We start from the raw sequence: 12924 nt of genomic DNA on the forward strand, positions 1-12924 counted from the left end.
ATACATTTCCTTTCTAACAAAACAAAACAAAAAAAATCTGGAAAACTACTAATTAAAATAGTTTTGAGAATGTAGGCATGCATCAGGGATGCCAGCCACCCTGGAGCAGCTGGTCCTTTGAGAGTGGGTAATTTTGCCATCTCATGATAATGAAAAATCATGGTTTACCATTACCTCATGTTCAGAATACTAATCATATGTTGACCACTATTTTTCTTGAAGTGAGCTGTAGAAAAAAAAATGAAGGCTACATCCATTCAAACGCTACTAATTATTTCCTTTTGTGTACTATGAAAACATTAATTGTTAGTTACAAGTATAAACAAAACACAGCCTAACTCACGTGGTTGTTCCTGAATACATAGGTGAACTAGATAGCTTTAATAAAGTGCATAGAACACAAGATTAGCAAAGAGGAGATCTGAATAGAAAGACACCCATCTCTTTGGATTTCATATTCCCATAGGAAAAGAGGAAGGATGGCCATGGTTGGGGAGAGGATCCAGCAGACAGTTAACAGATGTAGATATATGTAACACTGGAGGTATGAACATTACTGATAAGTAGGTAAGACATGCTCAGAGTGATTTGTTTAAAAGTGAATCTGGTAGAAATTTAAAATTGTCTTCAGGGCATCAACTGTGTGTTTGTTAGTTTGGTCTCTCCACTCATTTCTTTCCCTTTAGTTCATGAAATATTGATCTTCATTTTATAAATAAAGGAATATCAACGGTAAGGTCATTCACTGTTGGTAAGGACAGGGCATGATTTCCAACTGGCTTTATCTATCTCTATGCTAATACAATAAATTTAGAGTTGTTTGCTTTAACATTAAAATAAAAACAGATGATGAATCTACATTGAAATACTTAAAAGGAGAGAATGTCAAGCTAGGGAACTAGGACATTCAACTTCCCTTCCTCTCAGTTGCTTGAAATAGAATCTGGCCAGAGGGCCTCAGCTATTTAAAACGAATCTGTTTAACTGCAGATAACCTTTGTGAGTAAAGTCACCCCTTCAGTTTAAGGCACATCAATGTATCACTAGCTTCGAGCTCAAGTAATGCATCATCCCAGCAAAAAGTTCACCCTCTTATGATATTTCTGAGCCATTGTATAAGAAAGCCGTTTGCATACAGACTTCCTCTTCACTCTACTACTGGAACTGACAGTTTCACTCAGTGTTTGCTGTTTCAGATGTAAGTCTGTAGTTTTGTCTGGAGCAATTTCATCTTGTGGGACAGAATCAGCCACCCAGTTTAAAAAAATGATTTTAATAGTTCTCTGGAATTTCCTTTTGCAATTCTGATGTATTTCTTCAATCAAATATATTAGGAACCAAAGTCCATTTAATCACTAACATCTGTCTGCAGAAACACATTAACCTTTATTTTTCAATGAAAAAACCTCTCACATGATGAGGCATCACTTGAAACTAATATTCAAGAAATTATTAGTTCTCTGTTGAGATTTTAAAAAAGAAGACTTACTTATTTTTATGTGCATTGGTATTTTGCCTGCCTGTATGTCTGTGTGAGGGTGCCAGATCCCCTGGAACTGGTATTCAAACAATTTTTAGTGGCCATGTTGGTACTGGGTCCTCTGGAAGTGTAGCCAGTGCTCTTTCCATTAACTAAGCCATCTCTCCAGGCCCAAGAATATATTTTATTTTATTTGCTTATTTTTGTTTTTTTTTTTTGTTTTTTTTTCAAGACAGGGTTTCTCTGTGTAGCTTTGGTGCCTGTCCTGGATCTCGCTCTGTAGACCAGAGATCTGCCTGGCTCAGCCTCCCAAGTGCTGGGATTAAAGGCGTGTGCCACCACTACCTGGCTCCAAGAATGTATTTTAAAATAACATGTGAAATATACTTTTCTCTCTTAGGTGTCAACATAGGATTTATTGTTAAAAAAGATGTTTTGTGATTTTATATGTATATTAAGGATATTAATTTATTTAATATACTTCCTAAATCATAATTCACATTAAAAGTTATAAACATTGCTGTTTACTATGCAAGAAATATTAGAAGGAAAGAAAATGGTAAAGTTGTAGTTCCAGTTCTTCATAAGTAAGGAGACTATGAATGATTTAAAACATATCTTTTATGTTCCTTCCACATCTATAATAGGCACATAATCTTTCAGATAACCTAAGAACAAAGTGTGTATTCCTTTTCCATATACATATATATATATATATATATATATATATATATATATATCTGAGGCCCCCTCTCAATTCTAGAACTTAGAAACAGTTTCTTTAAAGAATTCATTCAACATCTCAAAGCTGAAATTTCTACATCAGAAAATGGGAATATTAAGTTTGCAGAATGGATGAAGTGAGATAATGCAACAGAGATAATTAACACAGTGTCTGATAAAAGGTAAACATCAAGAAATGTTAGTTATTATTGTTACGAGAAACACTTGCATAAGAGAGCATATGAAGAAAATATAAGAGAGAAAAATAATATAGGGAGAAAAAGGAAGAATACAAAAATCTAGATGTGAAAAAAATCATTGCTCTATTTAAGAAATGGAGGAAAGAATGAGTTAAATGAAATTTTCAGAAACAAAAATTTAAAAACAAGACTGGGTAAAAGTTGCCTTGTGGAGCATAATGTAATTTCTTGTGCCCTAGATCCTTCCTCAGCTCCCCAAGAAAGACTTTACTTGATTCAAGTGTAGCTTCAAGTCAGCCTCAGTCAGAGTGTCTGAAAATCAGCACACTTGGCAGAATTCTTCAAACCCCTGCCTGGTCTCCAACCTGCCTGACATCTTCAGTCACACCTAAGCACTCCAGACAGTGATTATAAACTTACTTTACCACATTTTTCCCTCTGTCTTTCCACAAAGCACAAATAAATATTTCTAACGTCTTAAAAACCACTAAGGTTGTTCCTTTTTGAAATTTCAAATGTAATTCATAGACCACATTATAACTAAAGCTAAAAACATAGAAACCAGCACAATATAATATTTTTTTTCCAGCAAAACAATGAGACAGGTGTTTTGGAAGCACCTAATATGCAAAGTAAAGACCCACATTGTTATAGAGTCCTTGTTGGGGAGAATGTAGAATTAATACCATTCGATTCAATGTTTGGTCTCAACAGAAGAAATAGAAAATAGACCTAAAATAATATTTTAGGTCATTTCCTCCACATTGACTCTCAGATATCAAAATACTAAGAACAATAGGATTGGGAGTAAAATAGAGTTATAAGAAGAAATTAGGGCTTCATATAAAGGGAAGGATTCTCCTAGATGTTCAATTCTGTCTCTGTCCATGGTTGTTCTTCCCAGAGTTTAGTTGTCTAGTTCATCTTGAGTCTGAGAATTTACTCCAGGTATCTTCCTAATTAATCTCTCTTCTCATTTTAGTAAATTCTGGTGAACTTTGTTACTGGCTCCCAAACCCTCATCATTAATACAGGAAGAATCTATGACCCAACACTTGGCATCAGCTCTATTAGCTTATTCCTATATTGCTTTCATTTTTTTTAGACAGGGTCTCCCTATGTAGCTATGACTGTCCTAGAATTCACTATGTACAATGCTGACCATGCTGGCCTCGAACTTACAGAGATCCACTTGCCTCTGACCCCAGAGAGCTGGGATTAGAGGTGTGTGCCACCATGCTGGCTTGATTTTACTTTTATTTCAGTGTTACAGTATCTTCTGAGAAGCTGTCTCTAGTGCACTTGGTTTGTTCAGTGTCTCTCTGTTAAGTAGCCACTACAAAATACTAATTGACTTGCCAGACTTAACAAATAAAAACAAAAGGCATTCAGCTAAACTTAAATTTCACATAAATAATAATTGTTATTCAGATATAAAATGATTTTCCAAGTATTAGACATTTTTATAATATGTTTGGGGCATATACTAAAATGACTTGTGTTTATTTGAACTTAAAATTTTACTGAGGTCCTGGGTTTTATCAGCATACATTGTACTAAACTGTGGTCTTGGGCTGATTAAAAAGCACAATGTCTATCACATAGTTGGAAATATCCTATACACTAAGTATGTATTCTTTAACCAAAATAGGAGCACTGAAGGTTATATACAATTGTCTTCATTTAATAATAGTAATCAAAGCTTAACAAAGTAATAGTAAGCTATATTTATGCAATCTCAAGGCTCATGTAATATAGCACCCACACCTTTCTGGTTTGTTAAAAATAATTATATGGGCAGTGTGTGATGGCACATACCTTTAATCTCAACATTCAGAAGGCAAAGGCAGGCGAATCACTGTTTGTGGCCAGCCTGCTTTACACAGCAAGTTCCAGGCCAGCTAAATCTACATTGTGACACCCTGTCTCAATTTTTTTTTTCAAGACAGGGTTTCTCTGTGTAGCCTTGACTGTCCTAGAACTCACTCTGTAGACCAGGCTTGCCTTGAACTCAGAGATCATCCTGCCTCTGTCTCCTGAGTGCTGGGATTAAAGGTGTGTGCCACTATGCCTGGGTCAAAAAACTTTTTTAATGACTTATTTAAGAACTAATGCCATGTGACCCTCAGTGGAGTCAAGGATCATATGAAAAAACATCAACAGCAAGACGAATGATGAACAAAATGGAGCTCAATGGTTCCCAAAAGCTAATCAGAGTCACTTGGAGAGTTTATTAGGCCACAGTTGCTGAGATAGACTGGAGGTCTTTATTTGGGTGGATAGAAGAATCTAGGAGATCGAACCTAGAACATTGCATACATAAATGTGCACCCTAACATTGAGTCATACTCCCTGCCTCCAACAGTTTCTAACTAAGCAGGTCTAGAAGAAGATTCAAATGCTTAAGTTCATGATGAACTTGGCTGTTCTGTCCATATTCTAGGTTTTGAAGTTGCAATCTGCTTGGCTCACATCAATTCCAAAATGAATAGAAGTTTTTTTTTTTTTTTTTAGATTTATTTATTAAGATTTATTTATTATGCATACAGTGCTCTGCCTGCATGTATCCTTGCAGGCCGGAAGAGGGCACCAGATCTCATTATAGATGGTTGTGAGCCACCATGTGGTTGCTGGGAATTGAACTCAGGACCTCTGGAAAGACAGCCAGTGCTCTTAACCTCTGAGCCATCTCTCCAGCCCAAATAGAAGTTTTCAATCTTATGAATACTAAACAATTATGATGAAAGTCTTGCATTCTGATTATGCAGCCACTCAGTTCATTTTGTAATTTTTCACCCTTTGGAATAAATCTCAAAGGAAACCTGGACCAGGAGACCAGAGAGGCACACTGTGAGAAGCTGTGCACATGTAAACCATTTTCCAGCATGTACTTTATGTTCTAGACTGTTTCTGGCTCCTTTCCTTCAGCATTAGCCAATTCAGTCACTTTGTTCTCCATTTTCAAAATAGGATTCTGCTCTCCCCTCTCACTCTGGGTGAGAGTAACTGCAATTATTATGCATAGACGCCATCTTCTACAGTGAATGGACTGTTTCCCCCTCTCTATTTGCCACTTCATTTCCCTTATATAAAATGCTTCCAGGAGTCGCTGCAGCTGTCATCTGGGAAACATCACAGCTTTCCACAACGGGGGAAGAAATTGCTATTTCAGCACAGTGATTGGTCTTTTGGCTCTTTCCTGGAGGAGCAGAGCTGCCAGTAACAAATCTCAAGCCAGGCAGCTTAATGAGTATCACAAAGAAAAGAGGCACCGAATGGGAATTTCAAAGAGAGAGAAACACAGAACTGGACACTGATGATTCTGCCTACTCCAAAATTCTGGCCATGGACAGGACAGCATGTCAACTTTCATGAGATGGGTGCTGTCCCTACCATTTGGATTAAGTTACTATAGCAGCTTCCTACCTGGCTTTTCTGGTGCCTATCTAATAAGCCACTCTCTACACCACCCTGAGACAAAGGAAGGTTACCCTTCCCAAATCAAACTTGTCAGTGTTTTTGCTCACCCCTCAATGCATCAAGGCTTACTTAATACATATAAAATAACAACAGTGATTTATTAATATTTGTCTGACAAACAGTTTTTATTTAAGAAGTAACATCATGTGTGAAATCTAAATTTGGACTTATTCTTTTTATATGTTCTCTAAACATGCCACTGTATTTGATTTCATATTTCTTTCTGTCTTCCAAATATCCAGTTAAATCTGGTCTCAGTCAGGGTGAGTTCATACTCCATGGCCTCAGGAAATGTTTTGGAATCACTGAAGTTCTTATTGCTTATAATGCCTGGCATGCAAACAAAGACATGGTGGTTCTCATCCAAAGTTGCAGGATGGGTGCCTTGCTAGATCAATAAAATAATTATACTTTAAGATGTCTTCAAATGTTGGATTTACTCCCTCCTTCATTTCCCTCTATTCAAATATATTCCAACCCTAGACACGGATGTTGCCCCAGACAACGTAATTCTTAATTACACACTTTTTTCATTCTAATTCATTTTTGCTTTATGATAGTGATAAATATTTTGGTGAGAAGCTGAGATAGGCAAGAAACAAGGTACAGTGTGTAGGACATTAGGTTTATAAATCATGCACAAATTCTAGTCCAAGAGTTTTCACTATTCAGGTAGGCAATTTTATTCTGTCTTCATGTTGAACACAATGATTTTTAAAATTCTGTTCTACTGTCTGGTGTGTTACCAATCAAAATTTAAGGTCATCCCAGCCTTGCATTTATCTATTTGGAAGTCAAGAGTATACCTTAAATGGATCAAAATGCCAAATTATTCTTATTTCTTTTCCGTGGAGAATTCTTTACTTCACTTTTCATTTTCACCAAGGTGCATTATTCTAACATCAGAAATGCATGACATGGCAGGGATGTTGGTCTCCTTTTCTCTTTGTCATACATCTAGTCTGTAACACACACACACATACATACACACACACACACATACACATGCACACACACACACACTGAGGAATAATGCTTTTGTACATTGGTTTAATAAAATGTCGATTGGCTAGTAGCCAGGTAGGAAGTATAGGCAAGAAAGGCAGACAAGGAGAATTATGGGAAGAGGAAGGCTGAGTGAGCAGACGCCAGCCTACTGTCCAGGGAGTAGCATGTAATGACACACAGGTAAAGCCAAAGAACACACAGCAACATATAGATTAACAGAAATGGGCTGTGTTTAAGTATAAGAGCTAGTCAGTAGTAAGCCTGAGCTAATGGCCAAGCAGTTTTAATTAATATAAGCCTCTGTGTATTTACTTGAGTCTGAGTGGCTGTGGACTGGGTGGGACACAGGAAAACTTCAGCTACAAATGGTGCCAAGACATGGGGTGAGAGTTTCCACCTAAAACCTGAGGAAGCTTTAAAAAAATAATTCTAAAATAGAGCTAAAAACAGCTTCCTAGTTGTGTCTCTCTGGCAAGTGGTGAGCTACAATATGGTGGGTTCACAGTGGCATGTGAGCTTGACCTGCAGCATGGCAGATTCCCACCACAGTACACAGAGGTGTCTCCAAGCTGTGCAGTATGCTGCGTGGTGGATATAGCTTTTGCTAACACAAACAAGAGAAAGAAAGAAAGAAAGAAAGAAAGAAAGAAAGAAAGAAAGAAAGAAAGAAAGAAAGAAAGAAAGAAAGAAAGACAGACAGAAAGAAAGAAAGGTTTCTGGGCTACACACTGCTTTAATGGAGGCACAGACCCAGTGCTTTTGAGAGATGGTGGTACACATGACCCAGAGCTGAAGGTGAATTACCTCTGCATGTTGAAAAGCTGAAATGGGTGGAGTCAATAGCCAAGGCTGCCACTTTTCGTCCTGGCCACGTAGTTTAGTAGTTTAAAGTCTCTCCTGGCCAGATAAGGATTATAGATTCAAAATAAGACAAATGAAGATGGGAAAAACCCTAAACAGTATACAGTGTGTGTAAAAATGTATGTAGGCTTAAAAGAGAGAGAAAAATATAGACAGTAATATAAAAAATAGATACTTTTAAAAAGTAAAGTCTTTAAAGAGACAGTAAAAGTAATATAAAAATAAGTCATGTAAAGATGGAAATCACACAGAGTCTGGATTATGCTGTCTTTGGGATTTTTAACTGCAGAGAGACATTTGATGGTAAAAGCTGCTGATATATATATATATATATATATATATATATATATATATATATTATCTTGATTTCAAAATAAATGTCTAAGGATACGTTGCTTTGGAAAAGAGGTTCTGCTTTTGTTTCCACAGATGAGAACATGTGGATTGCTTCCAGGCTAATATGGTTTGACCAAGGAAGACCCCCTGAGAGGCACAGATTATCTAACATCCAAAAACAGCTTCAAGGCAACTGGCTCAGAAAATACAACATCACAGACTATTCCAGTCAGGACTTGACCATAGTTCTTAATTTTCTCAGGATCCCCATAAGAATACTGCACCCTCTATCAGCAGGGAGTAGCCTAAAAAACTATGCCCACATTTCCCAAAAAGAGATTATGGATATTTGTCATTGTTTAGGTTATTGGTTACAAATTGTTATTGATCATAGTCAATATTTTTCTAAAAGAAGAAAGGGGAATATGATATGGAAATATAGAATATAGATATGATAGGATAAAAGGGTGGATTGTTGAACCTACTTTTAAAGAGCAACTTGATTAAAATGTTTTACATTGGTATAGATTTTAGCTTCATAATACAAATTTTTTTTTTTTTTTTTTTTTTTTTTTTTTTTTTTTTTTGGTTTTTTGAGACAGGGTTTCTCTGTGTAGCTTTGCGCCTTTTCCTGGATCTCACTCTGTAGACCAGGCTGGCCTCGAACTCACAAAGATCCGCCTGGCTCTGCCTCCCGAGTGCTGGGATTAAAGGCGTGCGCCACCGCCGCCCGGCTCATAATACAAATTTAAAGTTAATTTTGTTATACTGTATGTATATTTCTATTCTTGTTTAAGGTATTATGTTTATGTAACTCGTTTAAATTGTAATGTCTTTGATGTAGTTGAAGACAAGATAGTTATAATTTTCCTTGTTTATGATAAAAATAAATTAGATATAAAACTTTAGACTCACAAATATAGGATAGATAGAATATTTTCTTTAATTTTGCCAGATACAAATAGACCAGATATTGTAATTGTAATTCTTGCTTGATAACTTTTGTTATATATAATTTTACTATGTTAAAGTTAAAACCTTCCTTTTTAATTAAACAGAAAAGGGGAAAAAGCAGACAAGGAGAATTCTGGGAAGAGGAAGCCTGAGTGAGGAGACATAAGCCTACCATCCAGGAAGCAGCATGTAGTGGCACACAGGTTAAGCCATGGAGTATGTGGCAACATGTAGATTAACAGAAATGAGCTGAGTTTAAGTGTAAGAGCTAGTCAGTAGTAAGCCTGAGCTAATAGCTGAGCAGTTTTAATTAATATAAGCCTCTGTGTGTTTACTTGGGTCTGAGTGGCTGCAGACTGGGTGGGACACAGGAAAACTTCAGCTACACACACACACACACACACACACACACACACACACACACACACGAGGGGCACAGAGATGGGAGAGAGAGCGATCAAGCTAGAGATTTAGATTCCCTCTCCTACTAGATCCCTCTAGTTCTGGCTCTTACTATCAACCACCTAGATTCTAGTAAATCTTATTACTTCCCTTTTTGCCTCTTGCATTGTCTCCTTATAATTCCATGTTAGTTGTAGTTTGTCTTGCTGTGATGAAACATATAACTAAAAGAAAAATTGGGGAGGAAAGGTTTTAGGTTTTATTTGACTTCCACTTCCACTTTGTAATCCATCACTGGAGGAAGTCAAGTCAGGAACTCAAACAGTATAGTAACCTGATGGCAGGAGCTGATGCAGAGGTCATGAGGAGTGCTGCTTACTGATTTGCTCTCCATGGCTGGCTCAGCCTGCTTTCTTATAGAACCCAGGATCACCAATGGATTCTCCCCTCCACCATCTGTCACTAATTAAAAAAAATACTGTGGTGATATTGTGTCCCCCAATATATTGTGCACCCTAATAAACTTATCTGGGGTCAGAGAACAGAACAGTCACTAGACAGAGATAGAGGACATACACCTTTAATCCTAACACTTGGGAGGCAGAGATCCATCCAGATCTCTGTGAGTTCAAAGCCACACTGGAAACAGCCGGCATGATGACACATGCCTTTAATGCCAGGAAGTGATGTCAGGAAGCAGAAGGGTATATAAGGCATGAGGACCAGGAACTAGAGCCTTTTGATAAGCTCTTAGGCTTTTAGCAGCAGTTCAGCTGAGATCCATTCAGATGAGGACACAGAGGCTTCCAGTTTGAAGAAACAAAATCAGCTGAGGAATAGGTGAGGCGAGGTTAGCTGTGGCTGGTTCTGTTTCTCTGATCTTCCAGCATTCACCCCAATACCTGGCTCCAGGTTTGTTTTTATTAACAAGACCTTTGAAAATACCCTAGAGGCTTGCCTGCCACCCTCTTCAGATGATGCTAGTTTATGTCAAGTTGGTGTAAACTAGCCAGCACACCCCTTTTCTAATCTATTTTCAGAATCTTGTTACTGATTGCCTTACCCTATATTTAACAGTCTTCGATTGTTTCTTACTGCCTATGGCAGACTTTCAAGCATTTAAAATCACTAAGTCAAGCTCTATTTGCAAATTAAATCTTGCTCAGAATCCATATAACATACATTTATAATTATTAAAGTCACAGGAAAGGCAGGGTTTTCATGATTTCTGTATCAGAGAAAAAAGGGAATGAGAACATGACTTGCTGGAAGATGTTATCTGTTTCTCTCAGGGATTCTGAGAGCACCAGAGTCAGCATGCTACAAGCAGAGCCCATTTGCACACAGAGAAGATTGTGGGTAATGCTTTTTATTCTTCAGGCTTAGTGCCCCAACTGAAAAGGGTCCTTTTCTAATCACAGAAAGGCTTCCCCTGGGCTACTGGTAGCAAAGCTCTTCAGGATCTGAGGAATGAAGACTGACTCTGTCTGCCTGTTTTACAAAGCTCGAAGACCTCCATAAGCACACAAATCCTTCAACAATCTGGTTGCTGGTTACCTCCTGAGCCTTGTCTCTTGTTATATGTTGGTTTTCTCATACATCACACAAATTCATGGTATAAGCCTGTCCTTGGCTAGCTAGGCCACCTGTAGATTTCAGTGGTCTGTTAAGTACTCCACCTCATTTTCAACAACGATGCTCACTCTAAAGCTGCTTTATAATTTATCAGTAGAATTAGAAAAACAAGCTACTAAAATTTCATGTAAATGTTATAGCACAGTGGGAACATATTGAGAAAAAATGTTTTAAGAATATTGAAGGAATCTTCTTAAAGCATCTAAGGTAGCTGCGATTGAGGGTCATGTAAGATGTTCATTGGGTGGGCAGAGAGGGAATTCAGCTTCTGGAACAGCTTAGCAGATGATAAGATGGGTCACAGGATCAGGCCTGGAAGGCCTGCAAGACTTGATAAGGAATTTGGACTTGAACCCCAAAGCGACAGAAGTGATGGTTGTACTTAAAGCTAGATTATGGTTTTGTAAGAGACCATTGCCCCCACCCCCACCTGCCTTCATGTGGAGAGGAAGACTTAACTAGGTTTAGAAGAAAGGATAAAGAAAGCATGGGCTATCCTTAGAGTATTGGGTGACCTCTGTCCCCCACTGGTCTTCTGGTAATGACAGGGAGAAGGGACAGAGGCGAATGCTTACTAGGATCTACTACATATGCCACTGGATTACATGTGGGAAGTGAAGAAAGGGAAGAAGAATTTATTTTATTTCTATTTAAAAATTGTGAGTCACTCAGGGGAAAAATCTACCTTGTTGATTTTTGAATGTTTGTTTGTTTATTTATTTATTAATTTTTCGAGACAGGGTTTCTCTGTGTAGCTTTGCGCCTTTCCTGGAACTCACTTGGTAGCCCAGGCTGGCCTTGAGCTCACAGAGATCTGCCTGGCTCTGCCTCCCGAGTGCTGGGATTAAAGGCATGCGCCGCCAATGTTTAGCACCTCCAGTGGTACCTGGGACCGAGTTGGCACAGATTATAGGTTTGATAAGTACCTAAATAAAATTAGAAGTGTGGTAGTTAGTCAATGACATCTCTGCTGTGGATATCCACACCTTCTCCAGTTATCTTGTGCCACAATGATGCTCTCTTGCCATCCCATCCTCTCTAGCATAAAAAGAACGAGCTCTAATTTCTTCCTCCTAAGATACAAACTGTCATTCACAGTCATATTTGCATTCAAGAAAAAATCCTAGTTAGAAGACAAGGTCTTAAACAAAAGCAATTGACCACAGACAATAAAATCTCAAATATTACTGTAGATATTCCCATTCAGCCAGCAAGTACTAGGCATCTACTATATAGTGCAGGGTACATAGACAATGAGAAACAATTTTGAACATAAGGATGCTGGCCACAGACCTAGGAAATAAGGAAGAGGATTTACACACGATTCTATCTCTGGGAGAGAAGCCCATATTCTCTAACCTATCAAAACAATTCTAGCTTAAGAATGTCTTTCCATCATTAGAATTTAGGTATCAATTTCAGAGTTTTGTTTGTTATTTGAATGATTATTTTAATTTTTAACATTCTATTTTCATAGAAATAACAGGATATAATAAGTAAGAATTCAAGGATGCTATGGGGAAGATGTCTTACAACCGTGCCCCTTATTGTGATGTTCATCATTAACTAGGACTGCAGGAGATGTTCACTAATATTCACTAACTTTGGAAGAACACAGAATCTCAGAAGCCCCAAACTCTGCACTTATCCATAAAAGTGCATATTTGATGGCAAGTAATTTTAATGGTTTCTGATATGGTTAGAATATTTAAGATGAATTTTAAGGTGTCTTTAAGAATTCTTAAAGCCATACGTTAAGTGCTATGGTAAGTAAATTAATTGGTTGTTATACAGACATAACCTTCAGGCTTTGTAAAGTTCAAGAACACATGCAATATATTTATA

At 37.6% G+C, this 12924-nt stretch overlaps 1 protein-coding gene across 30 annotated transcripts in view; it reads right to left on the reverse strand.

Annotated features, from left to right (window-relative positions):
- Positions 1 to 12924, reverse strand: part of Dlg2 (discs large MAGUK scaffold protein 2) — a 1877153-nt gene that overhangs the window by 531927 nt on the left and 1332302 nt on the right. The gene's annotated exons all lie outside the window — the stretch shown is intronic.

This window comes from Peromyscus californicus, unplaced genomic scaffold (assembly GCF_007827085.1).
Source record: "Peromyscus californicus insignis strain IS unplaced genomic scaffold, ASM782708v3 Scaffold_4__1_contigs__length_199733344, whole genome shotgun sequence".
NCBI classification, from domain to species: Eukaryota; Metazoa; Chordata; class Mammalia; order Rodentia; family Cricetidae; genus Peromyscus; species Peromyscus californicus.